Genomic DNA, 27,193 nt, shown 5'->3' with positions numbered 1-27,193 from the left:
CAAGTCAGTGAAAAAGCAGGAGATAGCACAAATGACATAAAAAACCTGTTCACAGAAGTAATGGCAGAAAATGTTCCAAGGAGGGAAAAAGAATTTGACATATAGATAAGTGGGGCACAAAGAACTCCAATTAGCCATGATCAAAAAAAATCTACATCAAGGCACATAATACTCAAGATTCCAGAAATTCAACACAAGGACAGAATATTAAAAGCTGTTAGAGAAAAGAAACAAATCAGCTATAAAGAAAGCCCATCAGAATCACAGCAGACTTCTCAACACAAACCCTCAAGTCAAGGAAAGCTTGGAGTGAGGTATTTTAAACCCTAAAACCTCAGTATTCAAGTTTAATTGCAGTGTTGGCACTTTGTGATAAATAAGTGGACTTTGGGTTGCACTTTGGGCACTTAGTCTCTAAAAGGTTTGCCATGGCTGGTCTAAGTTCTAAGGGATTACTATCGTTATTGTGGAATTTTAATAATATGTATATACCTTCCAAAGGAACACATTTTAATTACTTATCCTCAGCAAGCATTGTGTTTAAACTGAAGTTAATTCAGAGAATTAATTATAGAGTTGACCCTTCCTGACAGGCTTGGGCTCAGTTGTTTATGTTCTGCCAGATAATAGACTCGTAAAGGAAGTTGAGCTGCCTAGGTTTTGCATATTTCTGCATTTAAATACTGGATAGTAGATTCCAAATAAGCAAGGATAGTGTCATAATTATAAAGTCAAAATCACAAGTTATTTCAATTCTGTCATTTTTTTTAATGTGACCACTGGAATTTTTTATCTGTAATTTTGCTTTTGATTTGGGGTAATGCATAAAGTATAGACATTTATTCCTTACACTTTTGGAGGCTGGAAAGCCCAGTAGCAATGAGATAGGAGATTAGGGTATGGCAAAAACTGCCTGGGGAAGTAGGTGTGACCTATTAATTACAAGATCCTGGACACTTGCACAGAACAGTCCCCAGAGCCCTGCACGTGGACTTCCTGGAAGAACTCAACAGGTTGTTTTTCTTTGTTTTTTTGTTGTTGTTCTTTTTGTTTTGGTACCAGGGATCTAACTCGGCTCCTTGTGCTAGGCAGCAGGCGGCAGAAACCACTGAACTAAATCCCTGGCCCTCAACAGGTTTTAATAGGTTAGGCTAGACCTAAGGTCAGTTTGAGGTGTGGGATCCAAGCACCACCTCTCAGGAGCTGGATGTAGAAGTTCTGGCTAGTTTCCTCCAGATTTAGACAGCAAAAAAGGACACATCGAGGCCAGGAAGGTTTTGCTATTGTAACTTTCCATGAATGCAGCATGTACTTTTATCTTTGTTCTTACCCTCTTTTTCACTTTACTCAGCCCAAGCTCACTCTGCAGAGGCAGTTTCTCTCCAACTTTTCACTTTTACTTTCTCAAATAAACTTTCCCACTGCTTTTTTGCTCATTTTGTTCAATTATTTGTTTGAGAGCCTTGGATATAGCTCAGTGGCGCCATGCCTGCCTGGGAAGTACAAGGTCCTGAGTTTGATCCCCAGTACAGGGGGAAAAATATATATATATATATATAAATATATAAATATATATAAATATATTTATATATATAAATATAAATATATATAAATATATATATTTTTTTCCTTTGTTTGAGATGAGAAGAACCTGGACTGCAACTCCAGAAGGAGAGGGAAGCAACCCCGAGCCCAGTAACATTTAGTTGGTGAGCCACTTTTTAGAAGCAAGCTACCCAATAACATCAAGGTGGCTTCTTTCTGCAGCAAGCACACACAGGAGTGTCATGTGGGAAGTGTAAGCTCACACCTCATGCCCTCAGCTAACCCTAAACAACATTCATAAGCGTGTGTGTGTGTGTGTGTGTGTGTGTGAGAGAGACAGAGTCACACTATGTGTAGCCTAGGCTAGCCTCGAACTCACAGCAATCCTCCTGCCTCAGCCTCCTAAATGCCTCAATCCTCCTGCCTCTGGGCATGTGCCATCACACCCGGACTCCTAAACACCTCTTAAAGGCATCACCTCCAACACCATCAACATTTAAGTTTGGGGACTAGGTTAACAGGTGAATATTTGAGGGTCACAATCCAACCATATTATCAAGTAATGCTGTTATGACTTCTTGCAAGTTCTCCCTTCAGCAAGAGATTGCCACAGTGTGTGGACCTTTATTCCTTCATTAGTACAGTGGGTAAGGGAGCTACACAGTTTTTAAAAAACTACATTGAGCACCAGATTCAGTATCACAGCTGCTGAATTTCTGGGCTCTTTTCTATAAACTGGAGGGATAACGATTTGCATGTACAACAGCCTTCCTGCTGCGCAAAAGAAATATCATTCAATGGGCATCTACTAAATCTCATGATTTCTGTATCAGGATGCTTTCGGCTCATTGCAACAAAAAGCCAAGTTTAGATAGCCTGGGATTACAGGTGTGGTAATACATACCTGTAATCCCAGGGGAGGCTGAGGCAGAAGGATCACCACAAGTGTAAGGCCAGCCTGGGCTACGTAGTAAGACCTTGTCTCAAAAAAAAAAAAAAAGCCATTTTAAAAAAAAAATTCTTTTATTGGTACATTTTAGGTATATAATACGTTTACATTTATCATTGGGTGCTTGTACCTGTACATGATGTATCTTGGTTCTTATTTTTTTTCCCCATTAGCTGTGCACCCTTCACCCCCTCCACTTTTCCCTATTTACATAGATTTCATTTCCATTTTTTTTTCTTTTCTCATAATTTTTCCTTTCCCCTTCCCCTCCCACCACCCCTACACCTTTGGCCCTTTTAATATTTCATATTATCAATTATTCATTTTAATCATTTTAATCCTTTTTTACACTTTCAGTTTCTCACACTAGAGAAACTATTCAGTATTTACACATGTGTGTCCTATTTATATTTCACTTAAGAGGATGGCCTCAATGTGCATCCATTTAGCTATAAATGTCTCTAGTTTCTCATTCCTTATGGCTGAGTAGTACTCCATTTTATAAAAAAAAAAGCCCACATCTTCTTTATCCAGTTTCCAGTTGATGGGCACTTGGGCTGTTTCCAAGCTTTAGCTATTACAAACTGTGCCTCTATAAACACGGGTGCACATATATCACTGTGGTATGATTCTTGCACCAGTCTGGACTCCCACCAACAATGGAGAAGGGTTCCTTTCTCTCCACACCCCTGCCAGCATTTGTTATTCGTTAATTTCTTGATAGCAGCCATTCTTTCTGGGCTGAGGTGGAATCTCAGTGTTGTTTTCATCTGCATCTCTCGAATGACCAGTGATGTTGAACATTTTTTCATATGTTTATTTGCTGCTTTTACTTCTTTGTCTGAGAAATGTCTGTTCATTTCAGATGCCCATTTTTGAATTGGGTCTTTGAATTTGGGGGATCTGATTTTTTTCAGTTCTTTATATACTCTAGATAGTAGTCCTTTGTCTGAGGTACAGATGCTAAAAATTTTTCCCCACATTGTAGGTTGTCTCTTAGCTCTGTTGGTGGTTTCTCTTGCAGTACAGAAGCTTAAAAACGCCAAGTTAATGGAGCTCAGATAATAAGATGCCGTTCTCACACAGCTGGATGTACAGGGTGGGCTCCACACTCCTCTCTCTTCTGTGCTCTTGGCTTTGCCTCCAGGGCTGTAGGTTTGACCCTGAGGCTGGGTCCCCTGTGAGGTCTTAGGGCTCCCAACCCAAATCCAGCCCCACACTAATTGGCTTAGGTGCCTGTGTCTGAGCCAATCTCTAGCTGCAGGACCTGGAGTCTGTGGCTCCATCCTGGGGCAGGGGCAGGGTCACCCTCCAGGAAATGTCTGTTTGCACTGGGAAGAAGCCAAGGATGGGACTTAGGGAGGGAGGAGGACAGGAGCGATGGGAAGTTGAAAGGGTTCTGTGGCATTTATGCTCTAAGCATTGGGCAGGGAGTGCAGACATAAGGGTTTGTTTAGGAGGCAGGTACCCACTTAAGCACAGTACTCTCATGACATGGAATTTTATAAAAAAATATATTAGTCATGTTTGCAGTACATGATGGTTACAGTTATCGTGGGGGGCTGGGAAACGTACATCTTTTTTTTTTCTTCTGTCCCCTAACCCTCCCTTCCCTTCCTGCTCCTTCCAGCTCTTGGCCCCCTTCCCACTTGCAAAAGCTCTGTTTTTGTTTTCGTTTTTCGAGACAGGGTCTCTTTATGTAGTTCAGGGTGGCCTTGAACTCACTATGTAGCCCAGACTGCCCTTGAACTGGTGGCTATCCTCCTGCCTCAGCCTCCTGAGTGCTGGAGTTACTGTTGTTTGCCACCATGCCCAATTTTTTATTTTTTGTTTATTTTTGTTTCTTTGGTACTGGGGATCAAACACGGATCCTTGTGCTTGCAAGGCAGGTGACAGAACCACTGAGCTAAATCCCCGGCCCCCATGGCCAATTTAAAAGCTGTACTTTCATTTTTTATTTTTTCAACTTTTTTCCCATCTCCTTTCCCTCTCCTAAGGAGGTTGTTCCTCCAACCATTTAAAAAAGATTTCCCTACTTCCTACTTATCTATCTTTTTATGCTTTAAGTGAAATAAGCCAGATATATAAGCTGCTCTAATATGAAAAACTCAGACATGGGATTTTGAATCTCAGCTTTCTGCTTTTCTAGCTGTGTACTTTGGGGCAAATGTTCAACATCTCCAGACTTATTTCCTTGTCTACAGAATGGAGATAATGTTTAACTTGAGGTGTTGCAATGCTGGTCGTATAAAACATGATTGTGATACACAGAAGGTGCTTAGTAAATGGCATCTCCCCTCTCGGCTGTCCAAAGTCTTGGTGTCCAAAGCTGCAAGGGAGGGGCTTACTTGTCAGCAGCATCAAGCCAGGTTTCTGAGTCACAACTGTCACAAGCAGCCTCTGGATGACAACTGCAGGTGTTTGGAATAATATCTAATTATCTTGGTCAAAAGATAGTTAAAAAAATACTTTATTTCCATAAGAAACAGCCAAACTGATATACTGGAAATCCTTAGGGCTCAAAGCAACTTTGATTCTTGCAAGTGCTACCATGATGACCTAACATTGTGCCTAACTTCTCTTGTATGGAAAGGAACAAATATTTGATATTCATCTTCATTGTGTTCTGGAGTTGGTTTCCTGGTTTTTTTCTTTTCCTTCAGTCTAGAGGAAGGGAGTAAAAGAAACTTCCTTGTCAACCTTCTACTCTAAGGAACATGTCTGAAAAAATAAACAGAGGGCAAGAGCAGAGTTTCTCATCCTGTTCTCTTGGCAGAGTTCAGCCTCCACGGCTTGGGAACAGCGTTGAGGCTCTGAGGGCTTCACGTACTCGGTGAAAACACCAGGGGTGCACAGAGCCAGCAGGAGGACAGGTGGCACTGCCACAGCCTCAGGGGGGACCCCATATGCAGTGCAGTTCAAACTGGAGAAGGTCACATAGTCAAGGGCTTTAACCTGTTCTTGGAGTACTGCAGCATTGAGAGAAGACACTCTTTAGAGGAGAAGAGGAGTGAAAGAAGGCTTGAAGAACAACAGAAGAGATGGTGTTTGAGCTCAGTCTTGAAGCCTTGGTGCTGTTTTGGGGTCCTGAGCTCCAGACGCAGAGGGCAAGGAGAACACTGCGGGTGGAGGTCAGCGTGAGCAGGGCGGTCCCAGACCTGGCAGGCGCAGGGCAGCTGGGGGAAGTTTCTGAGGAGGGAGCGTGTTCTTTTCCAACACTCCAGTGTTCATCTGCTTACCTGGCTTTTTATTTTGTATGCCTCATCTCCTAGCCTAGGTGAGGGAAAGCATGCTTTCATTTTTTTCTATATCATCTACTTTTCTTAGTAAATAAATAAGTAACACATATATTATGCAAGTGAGGGGATTGGTTGATTCATTAAGGGCAAAATAGAAAATGTATCAACAGAAGGAACTTATGGCATGAAAAAATCTGTGTCTTTTTTGGGGGGGGCGGGTACCGGAGATCGAACTCCGGTCCTTGCGCTTGCTGGCCAGGCAGGGAAACCACTGAGCTAAATCCCCAGCCCAAAAATCTGTGTCTTAATGAGTTAGAATGTGTTCTACTTTCTTCTTCTCACATTTACAATTATTTAAAAATTTTCCCATGCCATGGGCTGGGGATTTGGCTCAGTGGTTCCGCCACCTGCCTGGCAAATGCAAGGTTCTGAGTTTGATCCCCGGTACAAAAAAAAAAAAAAAAATTTTCACAAGCCAACATTAGATAGCATTGATATAATATTTGATAGTATTAAAAAATAACCTTTATACACCAAACAGTGCCAGAAAGGAGCCAAGAAAGGATCAGCAGTGGATGCTAAAAGATTTCATGGGAAGCCAGGTGTGGTGTGCATGCCTGAATCCCAACAATCAGGAGGCTGAGGCAGGAGGATCACTGCAAATTCAAGGCCAGCCTGAACTACATAGTGAGACTGTCTCAAAAAAAAAAAATCATAGATTTCATTGGCTTCACTGGCAGAAAGGTAGTTGGGGAATAAATAAAAGTCACACTGAATCAAATTGTTGCCCCATGGAATACTTAACTAATCACAAGGGAGAAGAATTTGGCCTGGGGATGTAGCTCAGTAGCAGGGTACTTGCTTAGCATTCTCAAGTCCCTGGGTTTCATCCCCAGCAAAAGTACCCCCAAAATAGATCTGGAGGGCACCCCAGACCAAGGATCAAGCGTATCGCCCTGTAGGCGACCCCAGGTTCCTGGCGCCACCTGTAGCCCACTCACCGGGTCAGTCAAAGATATTCCCCAATGGGCCCACTCAAAATCCTTTGCCAGCCCGGCCTTACCATAGATGAGTTTTTCTGCCTCCTGGATAGTTTTCTTCAGTTGTCATCCGGGAGAAAACTCTCACTGTTGAGTAAAGTCAAGTTGTGTTACTCTACCAGTATCCATATTGTCCCTTTATTTCCTGTAATGACACAAATAAAATCCCAGCCCCCACACTGGTAGGGTGCTTAAATAACTGAAAGAACTAGTTTGAATTCTCTTTTTCTAGGGTTATGCATACCTCTTGTGTCAAAGCCCATTCAATTTCTACAAAAAGAAAGATAAATTGTTTCCATATCTTCCAGTCATTTTCTGCAGTGACATAAACAAAACTTCTGCCTCACACTGGCAGGGTTCCTAAAGCTTTTACAAAAGATAAATTGTGGCCTAGAAGTGACAGCAAGCAATACACTGTCCATGCAACACAAAGAGAATCTTTTCCAGCAAAAGACATTCTGTCCTAGCAAATGATTTTCCTTAATTGACACAACATTGACAACACTGACACAACATGGACACACTCAGTTTCCTTTGACACAGTAGTTCCCTAAACATATTTAAAATCCTCAATTTTAACACACTCACACTCTGAATTCTGCTTTTGTTTTAATTTTGAACTTTACCTTTCACTTTAACTCTGTACTTTACCTCCTCAGTCCAGCTGAGAGGCTTCTGTGTGCACTTATGTTTCTTTTCTCTTTTTCTCTTACTTTTTCTTTACTTTCTTTTCTCTTACTTTTTCTGTTTCTTTAATTTCTTTTCTTTTGACACAGTAATCCCCTTTAAAATATTTAAAATAAAAAAATAAAATATTTAAAATCTTCAAGTTCCTTTTCTCTTAATTGACACAGTAATTCCCTTAAAATATTTTAAATCCTTAATTTCATCAGCGCTGACACACTCACATTGACACAATACTTATACAATAAAATACACTGGGCTGCTGGCCTGTAACTCCCTAAATAATGAACACCTCCGCATGGGACATATTGCCAGATTTCCTATATTCCCGGATCTGTTCACGACATCTGTCCTCAACATCACCCAGCCTGAACAACTTGAGAGCTAGCCTTCTGACGCAAAGCTGTGGGAAGTCTACCACGTCATCCATATAGATTTTGTTTTTGTTTCTGTCAAAATTGTTCCCTTTAAAATTCGGAAAAACACAAATCCAGACTATGAGACATGCAGTGAGACAATCAGACCAGGCAAAACGGAGATAATGGAACTGCTCGAGATTTAAGAAGAGGAGGGCTGGGGATGTAGCTCAGTGGTTCCAGTGGCGGCGGTGGCCTCGAAAGCACAAGGTCCCAACTTTGATCCCCGGTACCAAAAAAAGAAAAAAAAAAAGATTTAAGGAGAGGAAAGAGACAGCACAATGAAATGTGAAGAATGATTCTCTTTTTTTCAGTTTTTATTTTTTTATTAGTCCATGTCTGTAGTGAATAATGATCACATTCTTGATGGGGAGTTGGTACACTCACTTAACACGTCTTAATTATTTTCCATCCCTTCCCTTCTTCTCCTTCTCTTCTGCCTCCATCTCTCGGTCCCCTTCCCTTTTGTAAAAGATCTACCTCTCTGTTTCCTATTATCTATGGTGAGGAATGATTCTTGATTGGCCCCAGGATATGGACACATCAGAGCACTCCAAATATCAGGTCAGGTTTTATATTAATGTTTGTTTGAGGGGGGCATGCTAGTGGCATAGTAGTTAGGCAGAAGAATATCTTGGTTCTTAGGAAATACTTGTGCATGCTGAAGTATTCAGGGTAAAGTATCATCTGAAATTTAGGAGCTGGGGGTTAGGGTTAGGGTTAGCTTAGTGGGTATTGCTCAGTGGTACAATGCTTGCCTAGCATGTGCCAGGCCCTGGGTCCTATAACCAGAACTGCAAAAAAAAAAAAAAAAAAAAGACTTTTAAAAATGTTGAAGCAGCTGGGTGTAGTGGCACATGCCTATAATCCCAGCATTCAGAAGGCCGAGGAAGGAGGATTGCCAGGAGTTTGAGGCCAGCCTGAGCTACATAGTGAGTTCAAAGCCAGCCTGAACTTCACAGTGAGACCCTGTCTCAAAAAGACCAAAAACCAACCAAACAAACAAAAAATGTTGAAGTAGGGCCAGGGATTTAGCTCAGTGGTTCTGCCGCCTGCCTCACAAGCACAAGGTCCTCATCCCTGGTACCACAAAAATAAATAAATAAATAAACAAACAAACAAACAAATAAATAATGTTGAAGTAAAACCAGGCATGGTGGTACATACCTATAATCCCAGGACTTGGGAGGCTGAGGCAGGAGGATCACCATGAGGTCAAGGCCAGCTTGGGCTACATAGAGAGACCCTCTCTCAAAAAAAAAAAACCAAAACAAAACAAAAAGGTACAACAATGACAAAGTATAAATATTAGAATATAAATGGTTGGGCAAAAAAGTATGGTAAGTACACATACATTTCAGGTACATATGTATGAGAGAGCAAGCAGATGTGGGCAATGTTAACAACTGGTGAATTTAGGTGAAGATACATTGTTGTGCTATTTTCTCAGCTTTTCCATAGGTTTGAACCTCCTGTTTTATTTGTTTTGTTTGTTTGTTTGGTGGGGCAACAAGCTGGGCAAGCACTCTACCACTGAGCTAGACCTTTACCCATCTGTAGGTTTGAAATTTCATGGTGATAAATTTGGAAAAAAGTGAAAATGATGTATTTTTTTCTAATTGTCAGGATGACTGCATGCCTGTGATTATGGCCATGCTTCCACTCTTTCTTTCTTGTCCCTCCTGTGTGCCATCCCCGAGACTCAGGCACAAAAGCCAATGTGTCCAATCAGCTTCGTGAGAAATGATCAGAAGCAGTCTACATTGCTCTAGATGGTATCTGTGAGGTTTCAGGTCACTCCAGCTCTTCCTCGACTTTAATCCTTTCTGTTCAGAAGGTGCAGACTTCAAAGATAAAACGCTCCAGTGTTACCAAAACATATTTAACAAATAAATACTTAGGTGGATGCTGAAAATTCCTCAACAATCAGAACATAAATCCACCACCGTGAAATGCTTCAAACTCTTGAAAGCCATCCCGCTGCATTTACAGGAAACCACCTGACAGCAGCTGCAGGACTGTCCTTGGCTCCAACTCCAACCACTCCCTTCCCTTTTTTTCTCCCCTTAGTACTCGGAATCTCCAAAGCATCCTAGACCCACCCTAGGGTGCTCCTGGCCTAGATGTTGGCCTGGCTGCTCCTTCTCATCCAGAAAGCCTCAGCTCTAATGTTATCTCTCAGAGTGGCTGCCTGTGACACCCTACCCAGGGTGCCTGCTGCCCCACTTGCCCTCCCAGCCTCTGTCCTTTTAGCCTGTTTGGTCTCTTTAACGTCATCACTACCTGAAGGTACCTTGTTTATTTTCATTTTAATCATCTTTGCTGGATGTCTTTATCCAACTAGAATATAAACGTCCATAAGTGACTTTGTCTATCTTGATCCCACTCTATCTCTAGGACTTAGAGTACATAGCAGGTGCAGGGACTTGGGGCACATGCCTATAATCCCAGCTACTTGGGATGCTGAGGCAGGAAGATTGAAAATCAAGTCTTTCCTGGGCAACTTAATGAGATAAAAGATAAAAAATAAAAAGGAATGCAGATGTAGCTCAGTGGTGGACCATTGCTAGGTTCAATACCCATGACTGGAGGGGGCGGGAAGCAGGTACTGAGCAGATAGAGAGATGCTGACCTGGATCAAATCCAGATTATGCCAAGCAGTTGCTTTACCACAGAGCTACACTGTCCACCCCCTGAGTTAATATTTGGGGTCTGAATGAATCCTTTTCAAAGCAAAGGATTTATCTCTGTGCTAGTGCACTTACTTAGTATGTCTGAGGCCCTGGGTTTGATCCTCAGCATTGCAAAAAATAAATAGCTACTAATTTTCATATGCAATTTCCATGTGTCCCACACTTAGACCATATCCTGTGTCAGCATTAGCATTTTAAGAGCTGCAGTGAATTTTATAGGCTCCGAAGATATCTCCCAAAGAATCTTGAAATTAAGCCAGAAAAGCTGCTGTTTGAAGCCTCTGTAATGAATTACAGGAGAACAGTACCTTATAACCATCAGAATGACAAGAGATATTTGTGATCTGCTTAAAGTGTATTAACTTCACATTCATCTAATTCAAGTGATTTTTCTAGGGTTCGGATTCCTTATGCTAAGTTACAAGATTACTTATTATTATTTTTTTAAGTGTGTGGATACAGGAGGTAAAGAACCCTACGAAGTTAAAATTAGTTATGAGAACACAGTATTTGGAGTTTTTGGTTAATGTTTACTTTTTCCTCTTTCCTTTTTTGAGTTTAAAAGGTTCAGGAAACCCAGGTCCCGAAACAGCCTGGAAGGCCAATTTTCTACTGCAGTGAGTGACAGACAATTAAGAAAAAAATCAATCTGAAACTCTTTCTTTCTCTATATCATCCAGGTAATTGTGACAATACTCTGTCCCACACTACACACCTCTACTGCTCCTCAGATCATCTCCACTGTGGTCCTATGAAGTTGTTTTTTATGGGACAAAAATAAAAAACGAGGAACATTGTTCACAACCCAACCACACATAGGTTCTTGAACCATCTCTTCTAAGAATGTCTCTACCCCCTACTCTCTAAAAATGTCCTTTTAATAAAAACAGTGAAAACACAACAGATCCTGCAGAAATCCAGAAGATCATTAAATAACTACTTCAAGAAACTGTACTCTAATAAGATGGAACTCACAGAAGAAATGGACAGATTCCTAGACACCTGTGAATTACCAAAGATGAATCAGGAGGATATGAAAATTCTAAATAAACCAATATCAGTCAACGAAAGAATTGAAGAAGTAATTAGAAACCTAACAACAACAACAACAACAAATAACCCAGGCCCTGATGGATTCACTGCTGAATTCTACAAGAAATTTAGAGAAGACCTAATGCCACTACTTCTCCAACTCTTTTTTTTTTGTATCAGGGATCGAACTTGGGACCTTGCACTTGCAAGGCAGGTGGCAGAACCACTGAGCTAAATCCCTCGTGCTCCAACTCTTTAATGAAATTAAAAGGAAAGCAATATTCCAAAATTCATTCCTGGAAGCAAGCATTACCCTGATTCCCAAACCAGAGAAAGATCCGAGCAAAAAACAGAATTACAGGCCAATCTCCCTAATGAACAGAGATGCAAAAATCTTCACAAGATACTGCCAAACAGAATGCAACAAATCATCAAGAAGATTATACACCATGACCAAGTAGATTCATCCCAAGGATGCAGGGCTGGTTCAACATATCTAAATCAATAAATGTAATACACTATTTTAACAGAGCCAAGAACAAAAACCATATGCTCCTCTCCATAGATGCTGAAAAAGCATTTGGCAAGGTCCAACATCCATTCATGATAAAAACCCTATAGAGGGCCGGGGATTTAGCTCAGTGGTTCTGGCGCCTGCCTCAAAAGTGCAGGGTCCTGAGTTTGATCCCCAGTTCCAAAAAAAGAAACCCTATAGAAAATTGGTATAGATGGTCTTTATCTCAATCTGATAAAAGCCATCTATGACATACCAATAGCCAACATCCATACTAAATGGACAAAAACTGAAAGCTTTCACTCTAAAATTAGGAACAAGAAAAGGATGTCCACTGTCATCACTCTTATTCAATATAGTTCTGGAAATATTAGCCAGAGCACTTAGATAAGAGAAAGAAATAAAAAGAATAAAGATAGAAAAGGAAGTTAGATTATCATTATTTATGTATGACACAATGCTCCACATAGAAGACCCCAAAAACTCCACCAAAAGATTTCTAGATTTAATAACCAAATTCAGTAATGTAGTTGGATACAAAGTCAACACTCAAACGTCAATAACCTTCCCGTTGGCTGGGGATTTGGCTCAGTGGTTTTGCTGCCTGCTGTGCAAGCACAAGAACACAAGTTCAATCCCTGGTACCAAAAAAAAAAAAAAAATAGCCTTCCTGTATACAAATAACAGACTCATAGAGAAATTAGAGAAACAATCCCTTTTACAATAGCATCCAAAAAAATGAAATACCTAGGAATCAATCTAACAAAGGAAGTAAAAGACCTCTACATTGAAAATTACAGTACTCTGAAAAAGGAGATTGAAGAAGACATCAGAAAATGGAAAGACATCCCTTCTTCTTGGTTTGGAAGAACCAATATAGTGAAAATGGCCATACATCTAAAATTGTTATACAGATTTAATGCAATCCCAATCAAAATTCCAACAGCATACCTCACAGAATTAGAACCAGAAGAGACCTAGAATAGCAAAGGCAATTCTGGGCAACAAAGGCAAGGCTGGGGGCATCACAATCCCTGACTTGAAATTATACTACAAAGCTACTGTGATAAAAACAGCATGGTACTGACAAAACAAACAAAACCCCCCAAAACCCCAGACCCAATGATCAATGGGACAGATTAGAAGATGCAGAAACAACTCCAGACATACTCAGCCACCTTATCTTTGAAGAAGGAGCCAAACACCTTTACTGGAAGACAGATAGCTTAATAAATGGTGCTGGAAAAACTGGCTTTTCACATGCCGAAGACTGAAACTACACCCATATCTTTCACCATTCACTAAACTGAAATCAAAATGGATCAAAGATCTAAATATTAAAACAGAAACACTAAATCTGCTGGAAGATAGGACAGGACTCTTGAAGACATTGGTGTAGGGAAAGACTTTATGAACAAAACCCCAGTTGCACAGGAACTATCACAAAGAATCAACAACTGGGATCTCATCTCATTAAAAAGCTTTTGCCCAGCAAGAGAAACCACCAACAGTGAAGAGACAACGTACAGCATAGGAAATATTTTTTTTTAACCAGCTATTCATCAGACAAAGGACTACTATCTAGAAGATATAAAGAACTAAAAAACAAAATCAGACTCACCAAATTAAAAAACCCAATCCAAAAATGGGCATCTGAAATTAATAGACATTTCTCAGATGAAGAAGTAGAAATGCCAAATAAACATATTAAAAATGTTCAACATCACTGGTCATTGAGAAATGCAAATTAAAACAACTCTGAGATTCCATCTCACTCCAGAAAGAATGGCTGCTATCAAGAAATCAACCAGAGTGGGGGATTTAGCTCAGTGGCACCGAACTCGAAAACACAAGGTCCTGAGTTTGATCCCTGGTACAGAAAAAAAAAAAGAAAAAAGAAAAAGGAAGGAAGAAAGAAAGAAAGAAAGAGAGAGAGAAAGAAAGAGAGAAAGAGAGAAAGAAAGACCCTGAAACTAGAGGTTCCATTTGACTCAGCTACTCCCCTTCTTGGTATCTTCCTGAAAGAATTAAAAGCATCCTATCACAGTGGTATATGCACACCCATGTTTATAGCAGCACAGTTTGTAACAGCTAAATCTTGGAAACAGCCCAAATGCCCATCAACAGAGGAATGGATAAAGATGTGTTTTTTTATACAATGGACTACTACTCTGCCATAAAGAAAGATGAGTTTCAGACATTTAAAGCTAAATGAATGGGCCCTGAGACCATACTGTTAAGTGAAATAAATTGGACACACGTGTTTAAATACCACATTGTTTCTTGGGTGTGAAAAACTGAAAATGGAAATAAGGACTAAAATGTATAATAGATATTGGAAAATGGGAAGAAAATGTTCAAATGGGAAGGGGAACAAGGGAGGAAGAAGGAAGAAAGGAAGGAAAGGACATGAAAATAGAAGGAAAAAATGGAAACAGTTTTTGTACATACGGAAGGGAGGGAGCTTGAAGGGAGGGGGGAATAGGAAGAAAGAGGTGGGACGTATTGTGTACAGGTGCAAATTCCTTATGATGAGTGCTATCATTATGTGTGTTTAAAATGTACCAATACATGTTTTGCTTTAAATTTTTAAAAAACCTACCCCCAAGAAAGAAAATAAAAAAATAAAAGTCTTTTTATAAAATATAAAATTCCTACAAAAGAACAAACATATATGTACAATTTAATAAAATATTGGAGGGCCATGAGCCTCCACTCTGGTGAAGAGACAGTGTTCCTCAACCATGGAATATTGCCTACAGACAATATAAAGTCCTAAAATACAGTATAATTGTTGAAACCATTTATTCAGGAACCAGGTTACCTGTGCTTGGGTCTTGATGTTATGACTTAGCATACAACTTAAGTAAATGATTACACTTTGCTGAGCTTTAGTTTTCCAATGTGTAAAATGGGGAACTTATAGTATGTCATAAGGTTGTTGGAAAGACAAAATAATTGAAAAGCCCACAAAATGTGGCACAGTGCCTGGCACAAGTTTATCCCCAAGCAAGTGACATCTATCATTATTGTCATTATTCCCTTGGTTGAAGTTCCTGTTTACGGGCTGAAACTCTTTGTGTAACTGAATTCCTCCCAGGAAGAGCTTGCTTAATCCATGGCAATTCGGGAGGAGAGGTTACTCACCTAGTGTAGTCACCCTCTCAGAAATTGCCTTCCTGGTGGCCTCCTCATAAATCCTCCATAAATTTGTCCTGGGAACTGTCTGGGGTGGGCCAGACAGCCTCATGGTGACTCAAGGACAGACTGGACCTTGCAGGCTAGGCCCTCAACAGCTCCAAACTCTTGCTCTTAAGCAAATGCCAGTTATTAAACTGGCTCACTAAGCCGGTGAAGTAGAGTGGAAATATTTTAATCCCCCTTCTGTTCTCCTCCAAACCTTGGAGCTGGCAATGGAAGCCTTGAAATGCTATTAAGAAATGTGCCAGTTTTACAATGGCAGGCAGGTTGCTGAAAGATGGATGAGACCCTGCTGGCATACTGGATTTGAGAATCAGAGTGATGCATATTCAGCCACTCTGCCAATAGTTACAGGGTGCTGGTGTGACAAGGACAGTTTTAGGCAGATAAGGTACCGCAGAGACACGTTACAAGATTTGTTTGAGCCCCCAATCATCTCAAAGAAGGTATTATTTTTTATCCCAAATTTAACAGAGAAAAATTAGATTTATATAGTTGACTTCCCTTTATATCCAGCTACTAAGTGGCAATACTGGAATTTGCCTTTCTTCCTTCCCCTTTTTTTTTGGTACTGGGGATCAAACCTGGGTCCTTGCACTTGCGCAGCAGGCGGCAAAACCACTGAGCTAAATCCCTGGCCCCCTTTCTTTTTTTTTTTTTGAGGCAGGATCTCACTATGTAGTCCATGCTGGCCTTGAACATGTGATGATACTCCTGCCTCAGCTTCCCAAGTGCTGGGATTACAGGTATGAACCACAATGCCTAGCTATAGCTCTAATGTATAATTATGTAATGTGATTAAATTGAGATGACATCATTTAGGATCCAACCAATTCTGTTTTGCTTCCAAGGAAAAGTGTTTCAGTCTTAAGGCTGGATTTTGGATTTTCCCTTTAGACACTTTGAGTACTACTACCTAACATGCACAATATTAGGCAATAATGACAAGAACACAGGTTTTTGTGTGTGGTTTTTTTGGGGGGTTTTTGGTACTGGGAATCAAACTCAGGACCTTGCACTTGCCAGGCAGGCAAGGTGCCACTAAGCTAAATCTCTGGCCCAAGAACATAGGGATTTTTTTTTTTTTTTAACACAGGTTTTTAAGATCATTCAAAGCTGGAAGCATTTGGGAAATTAATCTAAACTTAATAAAAATGGTATACAGGGGCCAGGGATTTAGCTCAGTGGTGCTGCCGCCTGCCTCGAAAGCGCAAGGTCCCGAGTTAGATCCCCGGTACCAAAAAAAAAGGTATACAAAATTTCAACAGATATTTAGTATTAAATTGAGCCATATGAAGTTGCCATTTCTGCAATTAAAAGTGATCAACTACTGTAAATTTTATATAATTCACCTTAAATCCCGCTATTCCATATGCATGAATTCAGTGGTATCTAGTCATTTATTTTCATTGAAACAGGCATTTTTTATGCTGGGTGTGGTGGCATTCACTTGTACTCCCAACTATTCAGGAGGTGGTGGTGGGGTATCACTTAAATCCAAGACTTTGAGACCAATCTGGGAAATAATGCAAGACCCTGGTCTCAAAAAAAAAAAAAGTTTTTTTTTTCATTCAGTGCATGAAATTAGCACTTAGAAAATAGTTGTCTGCCAGGTATGCAGCTCAGTGGTAGAGTGCATGCTTAGTATGTGTGAGGCTCTGGGTTTAATCTGTAGCAAGTTGTTGAATAAATGAATGATGAAAGCACATAAATTAACAGTTTGTTTGTCTGCTTTTGGTACCGAAGATCGAACTCGGGTCCTTGAGCTTGCACAGCAAGCGGCGAAACCACTGAGCTAAATCCCCGGCCCGAAAGCACATAAATTAAGAGAACTAACTTTCCACTGAACCTTACTTGCCTTTGGGTTTAGCATAAACCCTTTGGCTGAGCATAAAAGAAATATCATGTTTTCTTAAAATGATAAAAAATTCAATTTAAATACCTAAGTTACCCAAGAGAATTGAAAATATATGTCCACACAAAAACTTGTACACAAATATACGAATATTCATAGCAGTATAAGAGCCAAAAAGGAGAAACAACCCCAATTTCCACCAACTGATGAATAGGTAAGCAAATGGATAAACAATGTTGTTTATCCATGCAAGGGAATATTATTCAGTCATAATCAAGAATGAACTACTGATACACGCTGCAATAGGGATGCACCCTGAAAAATAGTATGCTGAGTGAAAAAAGCCAGACACAAAGTCACATGTTGTATTAACCAATCATAGAAAATGTCTAATATAAGCGAATCAATAGAGACAGAGCCTTGGTGCAGTAGCACACGCCACTAATCTCAGCTGAGATAATCTCAGCTCAGCTTAGATTGGGAAGCTGAGGCAGGAGGATCACTGTGAGTTCCAGGCTAGTGTGGACTACACAGTGAGTTCAAGCCCAACCTAGAATACATAGTGATATCCTGTCTCAAAAAGACAAAACAAGCTGGGGATTTAGCTCAGTGGTGCTGCCGCCTGCCTCACAAGCACAAGGTCCCAAGTTTGATCCCCAGTACCAAAAAAATAAAAATAAAAATAAAATAGACAAAAAGTATATTACTGGTTTCCAAGGGAAGAGGGATGAAAAAATAGGGAGTGACTACTTAATGTGTACTGGATTTCTTTTTGGAGTGGTGAAAATGTTATGGAATTGGAACTTGGTGTTGTACAAATATATATGGTGTGTGTGTGTGTGTGTGTGTGCATGCGCGTGTGGTGCTGGAGATCATACCCATGCTAAACATGTACTCTTCCACTGAACGACATCTAGAGCCTGCAATTCTTTTTGATAAGTGGGGAAAAAATCCTCCTGAGATCTCTTCAAAAGATGTCAAAATGCATTATAAAATAATAGGCGTGTGTTTACGAATCTGAGAGTATTAGGAAAGGTTCCCTTGTTTAATTATAAACCAAGTTGGAATGTTCGGAGATTTTAGTAATCTGACTGCAAACTTTTAAGAGGATTAACCTGAGTTTCCCCAGTGCTAATATCAATTTAAACAGCATTATTAAAAAACTAGTCATATTGAAGTAATTATACCAATGACTTCATAAAAAATTACCAGATTAATTATTAACGCTGTCACCATTTAAAATACCTTGTATTTATACAACGCTCTTACTTCCTGAAATACTGAACTGTGCTTTAAGATCTAATGTATAGGAGAGCCTTGTCTCTAAGCATTTAATTAAAGGCAGAAAAGTAGGTGGGACTGGACAGGAATGTATTAGCAATGCTGACTTTCCAAGTTGGAACAGAAAAGGAAGCAGGATTGAAGAAATCTAATTCTAGTCTTCTATGCAGACAGTTAAATTCCAAGAATTAAAATTACTACATCCTGGAGCATAATTTTTTAAAAAAATGCAACACACATACACACATACATAAAAGTCCGCATCGCTAAGTGTAGTTTGTGAATAAGAAACAACCTAACAACCAAAAGTAAAGTTTTATTTTCAGGCCAAGAGAGAACATGGAAATCCCCGAGAGTAGACTCTGGATTACTCTTAGGACAGTTACATTTGGACGAGGTGGGGGACAAGGACCTGACACAGAAAGCATGGTGTGTGCTTCATCTTGCCTCACACCAATATGTACAGTAGTTCGCCTTCATTTTATCATCCTGATTGATGAATCCAGAGACTTAGAAATCCTTCCTAAATTAACGCGTGGCTTTTGTAAAACTTCCAGGACTCTTCTGTCGGGGCAACATATCTAGAACCTTTTTTTCCCCTACAAATGTTTAATCAAAAATTGGGACAAGGACGGTACCGTGTGAGGTAGTGCAGCCCCTCACGGCTCTGTCTCAGGAGGAGGCCAGTCCCCTCAGGATCCACTCTGGTTTCGTCCGGGGCGGGGAGAGCTCGGAGCGCGCCCAGCGAATCGCGGCGGTCCGGACCTTCCGCGTCCCGAGAATCGCGGCGCGGCTCCTTTAACTCAGCGCGCCGCCCGGGGTGCGCTAGCCAGGTCCTCCCGCCTCCTCCTGCGCCACTCCCCTCCCCCTCCCCCTCCCACCCGAGTTTCAGGTGAATGGGTCACCGAGGGAGGTGACCACAGCACGCCTCGCCTGCCAGCGAGCGCCCACCTCCTGTCTCTCCTTCCCAGCGTGAGTCCGGGGCGCGCTGGGCGCTGGGCACAGAGGAGTCCGCCGAGTGCCACAGGTGGGAGCGGGCTGCAGGGCGGGCTTCGGCGCGCATGCTCGGGGCGGGGGCGAGAGGGAAGGTGCCAGGAGAGGAAGGGGTGAAGGGAGGGAGGAAGGCAGGGGGAGGGGGGAGAGGGGAGGGGAAGGGCCGAGTCTTTACCTGGCACGGGCCGGGCGCGCCTCAGGTGCGTTCACCAGGTTTGCGCTCGTCGGCTGCTGGGTCGCAGGTGGGTCGGGCCGCCGGCTGGGAGCTGGTGAGCAGGCGGCGGGCGCGGCCAGGGCCCTCGGGGGGCGGGCGGACGGGGAGGGCACCGGGCGCTGGTTTCGGTGATGGTTTCGCCCCGGCCCGGAGCCCGTGGGGAGCGGTGGGAGCAGCGCCGGGGGCTTGCGCGAAGCTTTCCCGGGGCGAGGGGCGACTCGGCGCCGCCTGGCCGCTTTCCTCGGGAGGCGGGCGGCGCGGGCGATTTCTGTCAGCGAGGGAGGCAGGAGGTTCGGGAACCCCGCGTTCAGCCCAGGCTGGGGTCCCTGGGTGAGGGAAGCGGCCTGGCTCCACACGCCCCATTTCCGCCTGCCCTCCACCTCGGGCACCCCGGGAAGAAGGTGGCTGGATGCCTCTGAAATTTTTTTTTTAGGTACTGGGGATTGAATCCAGGGGCTTCGGACTGAGCTGCATCCCAGCCCGTTTTATTTTTTATTTTGAGACGGGGGTCTCGCTAAATCCCTAACTTGCCCAGGCTGGGCTCTAATGTGCGATCCTCTTGCCTCAGCCTCCCGAAGTACTGGATTTACAGGCTACCCCCCCCCCCCATTCTGTCCTCTGGAATACTGTTGGAGGTGTGGGTCACACCGGCTAGTTTGGATCCGCTTAGTGGGACTTGTGTGGACCCGCGTCAGTTTAAGCTGGAGAGCGGAGAATTATTTTGGAGCCAGGCTGTACTTCGAGGGAAGCTGCTCCCGCCGTGAAGTCCCAGCTGTGACTGAAGAGAAGAAAGGCAGGAGCTGCGGCTGCACGACCTGCCCCCGGCGGTGCCTGCTTGGCGCGCGGGCACGGTCGACAGCTCCTGTGGTTCCCCGAGTCCCGAGTAAAGCAATTGAGCCCCAGGCACCCCCAGGCCGGCTCCGGCCCCGCTGCTGAACTGCCCACCTGGGGAATTAGCCGGGGCGCGGAGGAGCAGGCAGCTTTCCAGGCTGGTTAGTGTGTGGCCCGCATGCACAACAGGTGCATTCTCCGATCCCTGGAAAAGAGAAGGGCTTCTCTCTGAGTGCTTGTGATTCTTTCTTGTAGTGGGTGAAAACCAGTTCTTTCTTGGCACAGCTAGATGAGTCAAACCTTTTTTTTTTTTTTTTTGGTACCGGGGCCCTTGCGCTTGCAAGGCAGGCGGAGAAACTACTGAGCTAAATCCCCGGCCCAGACGAGTCAAACCTTACATCCCCACATGTAGCAGTAGTTACTTTGCGCCGCACATGTTGATCTTGATTTTCTCCTTCTAATGTTTGAAAATAGGTATTTTAAGTGGTGGAGCCACAGGAGTAGATATTTCCTCCAAAACAATACTTTTAGCCCGTCATGGTGGCATACACCTGTAATTTCAGCACTCTGGAGGCTGAAGCAGGAGGACAGCAAATTGGAGCCCAGCCGGGCAATTTAGTGTCTTAGAGAGACCCTGTCTCAAAATTTAAAAAATAAAAGGTGGGATGGGGTGGGAGGGCTGGGGATGTAGGTCAGTGTGGAGGTCCTGGGTTCAATCCCCAGTACCAAAACCAAAACCAAAACACTTAAATTTTAATTTTGGATTTACTTACTAGGTGCTTCCTTTGTTAGGCTTTGGAGAGGATATAGAAATAGGTAGAACAGGTTCTGTACTTTCTGGCAGAGCCCAGGCTGGTTAGGAAAATTAGGGGCAGTGCTTATTGTGTGCAAGGTCCTGTGCAGGTCCTTTTAGAGGATTTTAAGGTGGATAAACATGTCAAAAAGGGGCTGGTGGGCCAGAGATTTAGCTCAGTGGCACCTTGCCTGCCTTGCAAGTAAAAGGTCCTGAGTTCGATCCCTGGTACCAAAGTGGTGTGAAGACTGTTTCAGCCAATCATAGAAAGTATTTATAGACTTCTCAGTCCCTGACTGTTCCCTATGGGCTTTTTTTCCCTCCCAGTACTGGGGATCAAACCCAGAGATGCTCTACTATGTGTCCCCATCCCTGTATATTTTTTGTTTTGAGACAAGTCTTGCTAAATTGTAGAGGCTTGCCTCCAACCTGTAACCGTCTTGCCTCAGCCTCCCAAAGAGCTGGGATTACAGGCATGTGCCACCATACCTGATTCTCTTGGGTTTTTTGTTTTGCTTTCCTCTTTTTCTTTTTTTAAAAGATAATGTTGGAATTACTTTTTGTAATAATATTGAGATTACTTTTAGGCCTGGGTGACTCAGGCCTATGATACTGTGGTAGAACTCTTGCCTAGCATTAAAGATAGTCTGAGTTGGATCTTCAGTACCACAAAAAATAATGTTTATAAGCACATAAATGAAGTAATGCCTTTCACTTTCTCAGGAACCTGAATTTTCTTTAGTTGCATTTTAAGATTTACTTGATTAGAATATTTAGTAGGCTATTTTCATCCAAATTACAGTGTTAGGATGAAAAGACCTTGGTGATTTTTTTTTTTGGTACTGGGGATCGAACTCGGGTCCTTGTGCTTGCGCAGCAGGCGGTGGCAGAAACCACTGAGCTAAATCCCTGGCCTGACCTTGGTGATTTTTGTTTTAGCCCCTCTGGTTTCAGCTGTGACCTAGTGCTGCTGTTGACAACAGTGGTGTGAGTCACCTAGAGACCTTACCGTTCTGGTTTTGGTTTTTTTGGTTTTTGTTTTTTTTGGTACCAGGGATCTAACTCCTATGCTTATGAGACAGAAGGCGGAACCACTGAGCTAAATCCCCACCCAGCCTTGCCATTCTGATCTGGAGGTTGGGATTCTGCCTAACATGTTCCCACGGGGTGCCCATACTACTGTGTCCTCTTTCCCTTAGAACGAAAGCACTTAACTATTTTAGCCAGACAGAACTTTAAGAAGTGTATTTACTGGATGTTATTGAAGGCATTCACTGGTGGACTGAAATTCCAGCTCTAATGTGGTCTGTTGGTTTTATTAATGAAATTTGGAGTGATCATCCCTTCAGGCTAGGGACTAGGTCTAGGAACTAGGGATAAGTGATGGTGAAGACACGTATCTGAATGCTTGTGAAAATAGTGTTCTAGATGGGGTAGAAATGGTAGCAGTATAATACTAATACTACTAATAATTTTTTAGTGAGGGGAAAATTTGCTCAGGAAATAATAAAAAGAAAATTTTTTTTTGTACTGGGGATCAAACTCAGAACCTTGCACTTTCAAGACAGGTGCAGTACCACTGAGCTAAATCCCTGGCCCTGGAAATAAAATTTGATGTGATGGAGTGAGCAACCTGGAGGGCCTGTCTGAGGAAATTACAATTGAGCTGAGACTTGAATTTGGGAACTTCCTAGACAGTTTTTTCCCCTCCAGTACTGGGTATTGAACCCAGGGCCTTGCATATATGCTGGGCAAATGCTTTATCCCCGAACTATATCACTAGCCCTAGGCAGAGATTCTTAAAATATGTGGTTTGCTTAAAAGTCATCTGAAGGCTGGACATGGTGGCAGGTATTTATAATCCTAGCACTCTGGGAGGCTGAGGCAGAAAGATCCAGAGTTGGAACACAACCTGGGTAGGTTAACGACTTAGAGAGACCCTATCTCAAAAAGTTAGCAACTTATTGAGACTGTGTCTCAAAATAAAAAATAAAAGGCTGGGGATGTATCTCAGTGGGAAGCCCTTATAGGAGAAAGTTGAGAGGGCTGGGGGAGTATGTCATGTGGAAACTTTTATTAAAATTGTAGATCCTCTTGGGCCGGGGATTTAGCTCAGTGGCACTGCGCCTGCTTCACAAGCACAAGGTCCTGACTTTGATCCCTGGTACCAAAAAAAAAAAAAAAAAAAAAAAAGATCCTCCTGGAAATAGAGCTAGTCTATTTAAAAATTTGCTTGATTTCACAATTTTAGGCAAGTTGTTAATGATGTGCTTATTGTTTAAGTAGAATCATTTAGGGCCGGGGATTTAGCTCAGTGGTTCTGCCGCCTGCCTCACAAGCACAAGGTCCTGAGTTCAATCCCCGGTGCCAAAAAAAAAGGATCTTTTTTTTTTTTTTTTTTTTTGGTACCGGGGATCAAACTCGGGTCCTTGCACTTACGCAGCAGGCGGCAAAACAACTGAGCTAAATCCCCGGCCCTTGAGGATCATTTAATATTGGTTATAACTTAAACTTTTTAAAGGCAAATTGACTATTGGTATGTGTTATCTAAAAGGAACAGGGAACAGACTGCTATTAGCAAACATCTGTAATCCCAGCACTCGGAAGGCTGAGGCAGGAGGATTGCCACAAGTTCGAGACCAGCCTGGGATACATAGTGAGACCCTTCTCAAAAAAAAAAGAGAAGTTTATTTTTCTTTTTTTTTTGGTTTTATGAGACAGGGTCTTGCTTTGTAGTTTAGGCTGGCCTTGAACTCCCTATGTTGTCCAGGGTGGTCTTGAACTCAGGGGATCCTTCTGCCTCAGCCTTCTGAGTGCTAGGATTAGTGGTGTGTGCTACCACACCCGGCAGGGCAAAATATTTTAAGATTTTTCTTTTTTTCATGTTGCTTAGCTTTGTTTTGGTACCAGGGAACTCAGAACCTTGTGCTTGTGAAGCAGGCGCACACCACTGAGCTTATCCCCAGCCCGTTAGCTTAGTTTCTTATTAAGATTGCTTTTGGCCAGTAAACATTTTCAGGGAGAGACTGTTACTGTATTTTAACATTAGCTGGAGGAGCTGGTTTTCAGTTGAATATTTGTAGCAGGGATTTGCTGATTCTCTTTTGCCCTTCTGGCCCTGTCACCCTCTTGAGACATTTGTGAAGGTGATCCAAATTCAATGACCTTTCCACTTTTTTAAAAATTAAATTTGGGGGCTGGGGATTTAGCTCAGTGGTTCCGGCACCTGCCTCGCAAGTGCAAGGTCCCGAGTTCGATCCCCGGTACTGGAAAAAAAAATTAAATTTGGAATTAAAACAATTAAAAAAAATTTTTGTACAAGTTTGTAATGCATAATGTTTACATTCCTCATATGGAGTTGGAACATGCACATAACACATCCCAGTTCCTTCACTCTGCATATCTGGTTTTGTTGTGCTGGGGTTTGGTTCCCCTCCTCCTGTAGCTGCTGCAAAGCACAGTCACAGACTCTGTCTTCAAAGAGACCTTGAAGTCCCTTCAGTCCAGTCTCTAAAAAATAACAAGTGACTTAAGTTTTTGTGTAAGTGGCCTGAGCTTAAATGGTTATTTGTTATTCTTGGGGAGAGGTGGGAGTAAGGGCAGAGAAAGCACTTCCTAACTTTGAAAAGAAATATGACCCAGTGGGTTTGCGTCGTTTTGTGGTTTTGTTTTAACCATTTCTAGGACTACAAAGGTCCTTCTAAGGTCAGATTCACAAGCCCACCCTGCGTGGTAGGGTCTACTTGTAAGCTCATTGCTGTGGGAGGCTGAGGCAGGCAGATCACAAGTTCAAGCCCAGTGTTGGCAATTCAGTGATTTAGTGGGAGCTTGTCTCAAAATAAAAAAATAAATGACTGGGGATGTAACTCAGTGCCAAGGCCCTGGGTTCTATCAGGCCAAACATTTCCTGTTTTTCCAATCATTTGTTTTAAGACACATGGTGTTTTTTAGATCCTTCATAATCCTTAGGCACCCTCCTACCTACTTTAGAACATGATGTACAGATTTCAGGTTTTAGTTCTTTTAAGTTACAAAATTCCTAGATCTGAGCACTTTTTCTGTGAATGCTTGTTAGCTTTTGTTGAAATTATTACCCAAGAAACGTGCTTTATTTCTTTGAAAATGCCACTTTTAAAAGTGATTAAAAAATTTAAAAAGGGTTGGGGATTTGGCTCAATGCTAATGCTAATCTCTAGTACCTCAAAAAAAAATCTATTGAGGTTCCCTTTATCCTGTACTCACTACATGCTTTTCTTTAAATCAAGTTTATTTATTTATTTAGTTTTGGTGCTGGGGATCAAACTTAGGGCCTTATGCCACTGTGTGCTATGCTCTGTGCTAGGTGAGTGCGGTAACACAGCGTTTCCTTTTTTTGTATGGTACTGGGGATCGAACTTAGGACCTTGCTCTTGTGAGGCAAATATTTACATTTTTAAGTGATGTTTTCCTGTACCAAATTCCTAAACACCTAACTAAGCACCTTTATTTCTTACCTTCTGGCAAACCATCTTCCTCTTCAGCCCAAGGTCAGAATTATTCCCCTTGGAGGACCAGGTAGATTGCTGAGGTTTGGAGATGGTAAGGAACTGGTTTCCGGTTGTGAGCTAGGAAAAGGGCACCATTGAAAGTACTGGGTTTGTTTCACCTCTACCCTCACGGAGATCTTGGTCAGTGTTAGTGCGTTCTTGGTTAGTTATCCTTTCTACCGTCTGGTCAGGGGCAAATCTGGATATGCTTATCTAGCCCACCATGTCTGGTCATCACTGCCGACCTCCCTGCTGGTAGACAAACAGCCCATTCTTTTGTGCTAATCAGATTCTGTTATTTGGCCCCTTCGGAATCTGCCCAGCTCACACGAGCATGTGCTTGAGATTCCGAGGATTCTTCCTGGGCCTCCTTAAACTATCAGTATGGTAACCTTCTCCAAAACAGAAATAAAGGTGTGGCATGACTTGTTCTTAACAAGCTTTCTAAAACTGTTCACAATTTAAAATCTGTCTTATTAGAGGAGACAGGACAAATGAATGCTGAATCCTAAAAATAATCAGTTTGGAAAGAGATTTTGCTTGAATTTTTGACAATTTAGCCTGAATGTGGATTAGAGTTTTCAAAAACTGTTACTAAGCCTGAAATTTGGGGAATAGTTGTGAATGATTGAGTTCTAAGTATAGAAAGGATAAGATTTCTTTAAGGTCAATATTTGTCATTGTAACAATTAGCTTTAAAAATAAGGTCCCACACTTAATAATGTTTAAATTCAGTTTTTCTTTCTTTTTTCTTTTTTTTTTTTTTGAGACAGGGTCTTGCTATGTAGTTCAGACTGGCCTTTAATTCATTATGTAGCCCGGGCTGGCCTTAAACTTCATGGTCATCCTCCTGGCCCAGACTCCCAAGGGCTGGGATTACAGTCTTGCGCCACTACACACCGCTCCAGTTTTTCTTTTGTCTTTTTTTTTTCTTTCAGATTTTCTTAGTGTTCTTTTTCTGAACATCCATTAGGAAAACTTAAAACAGCCCTATAACATTTTGGCCCAAATTTCTTGTTTATATATGTATGTATTTCACCATTAGAATATGAAGAAATTGACTTGGATGTTAATTACAGGACTCTGTACACTTAGGATTTGTGTATTTTCTATATGCTGTGCTCTAACAAAGTGGTTTAACAAAACTAAGGTAGAGCAGATGTCTTCCTCACTGCATTTGGGAAGTTATACAACTTCTGTTAGTGTTACTAACATTCAGTATATTTCTTTTTTTGTTGTTTTTTTGACCTTTGGGGTTTGTTTGTTTGTTTGCTTGGTACTGGGAATCGAACGCAGGACCTTGGACTTGTGAGGCAGGTGGCAGAAACACTGAGGTAAATCCCTGGCCCCTTTTGTTTTTTTTTTTTTTTTTTTTGGTACTGGGAAT

At 42.0% G+C, this 27,193-nt stretch overlaps 1 protein-coding gene and 1 long non-coding RNA gene across 9 annotated transcripts in view; one reads left to right on the top strand and one right to left on the bottom strand.

Annotated features, from left to right (window-relative positions):
• Positions 1 to 2,549: 2,549 nt before the first annotated feature.
• LOC110347231 (uncharacterized) lies at positions 2,550 to 26,659 on the bottom strand. 2 transcript variants are annotated; one of them, XR_015448032.1, is made up of 5 exons: positions 25,774 to 26,659; positions 20,602 to 20,692; positions 19,618 to 20,434; positions 6,797 to 6,860; positions 2,550 to 5,767 (listed from the first exon to the last, which is right to left on the bottom strand). It is a non-coding gene; the product is annotated as an uncharacterized LOC110347231 (long non-coding RNA). The 2 variants fall into 2 exon arrangements; XR_015448031.1 differs by having other exon boundaries at positions 19,618 to 20,692.
• Ocln (occludin) overlaps positions 19,249 to 27,193 on the top strand; it is a 58,364-nt gene continuing 50,419 nt past the window's right edge. Inside the window, exon 1 of one of the 7 annotated variants that reach the window (XM_004872837.3) lies at positions 19,249 to 19,476. The gene's annotated coding sequence lies outside the window, so the exon portion shown is untranslated. Of the gene's footprint in view, positions 19,477 to 19,576; positions 19,712 to 27,193 lie in introns of those variants that run through there. The other 6 variants (XM_087203196.1, XM_004872841.3, XM_004872838.3 and 3 more) reach the window with 6 other exon arrangements.

The sequence above is a fragment of the Heterocephalus glaber genome, unplaced genomic scaffold (genome assembly GCF_053883595.1).
Source record: "Heterocephalus glaber isolate CG9 unplaced genomic scaffold, H.glaber_assembly_v1.0 deba00001788, whole genome shotgun sequence".
Classification (NCBI taxonomy): domain Eukaryota; kingdom Metazoa; phylum Chordata; class Mammalia; order Rodentia; family Bathyergidae; genus Heterocephalus; species Heterocephalus glaber.
Note: the sequence above shows the minus strand (reverse complement) of the source record. Positions and strands in the feature narration are given on the sequence as shown.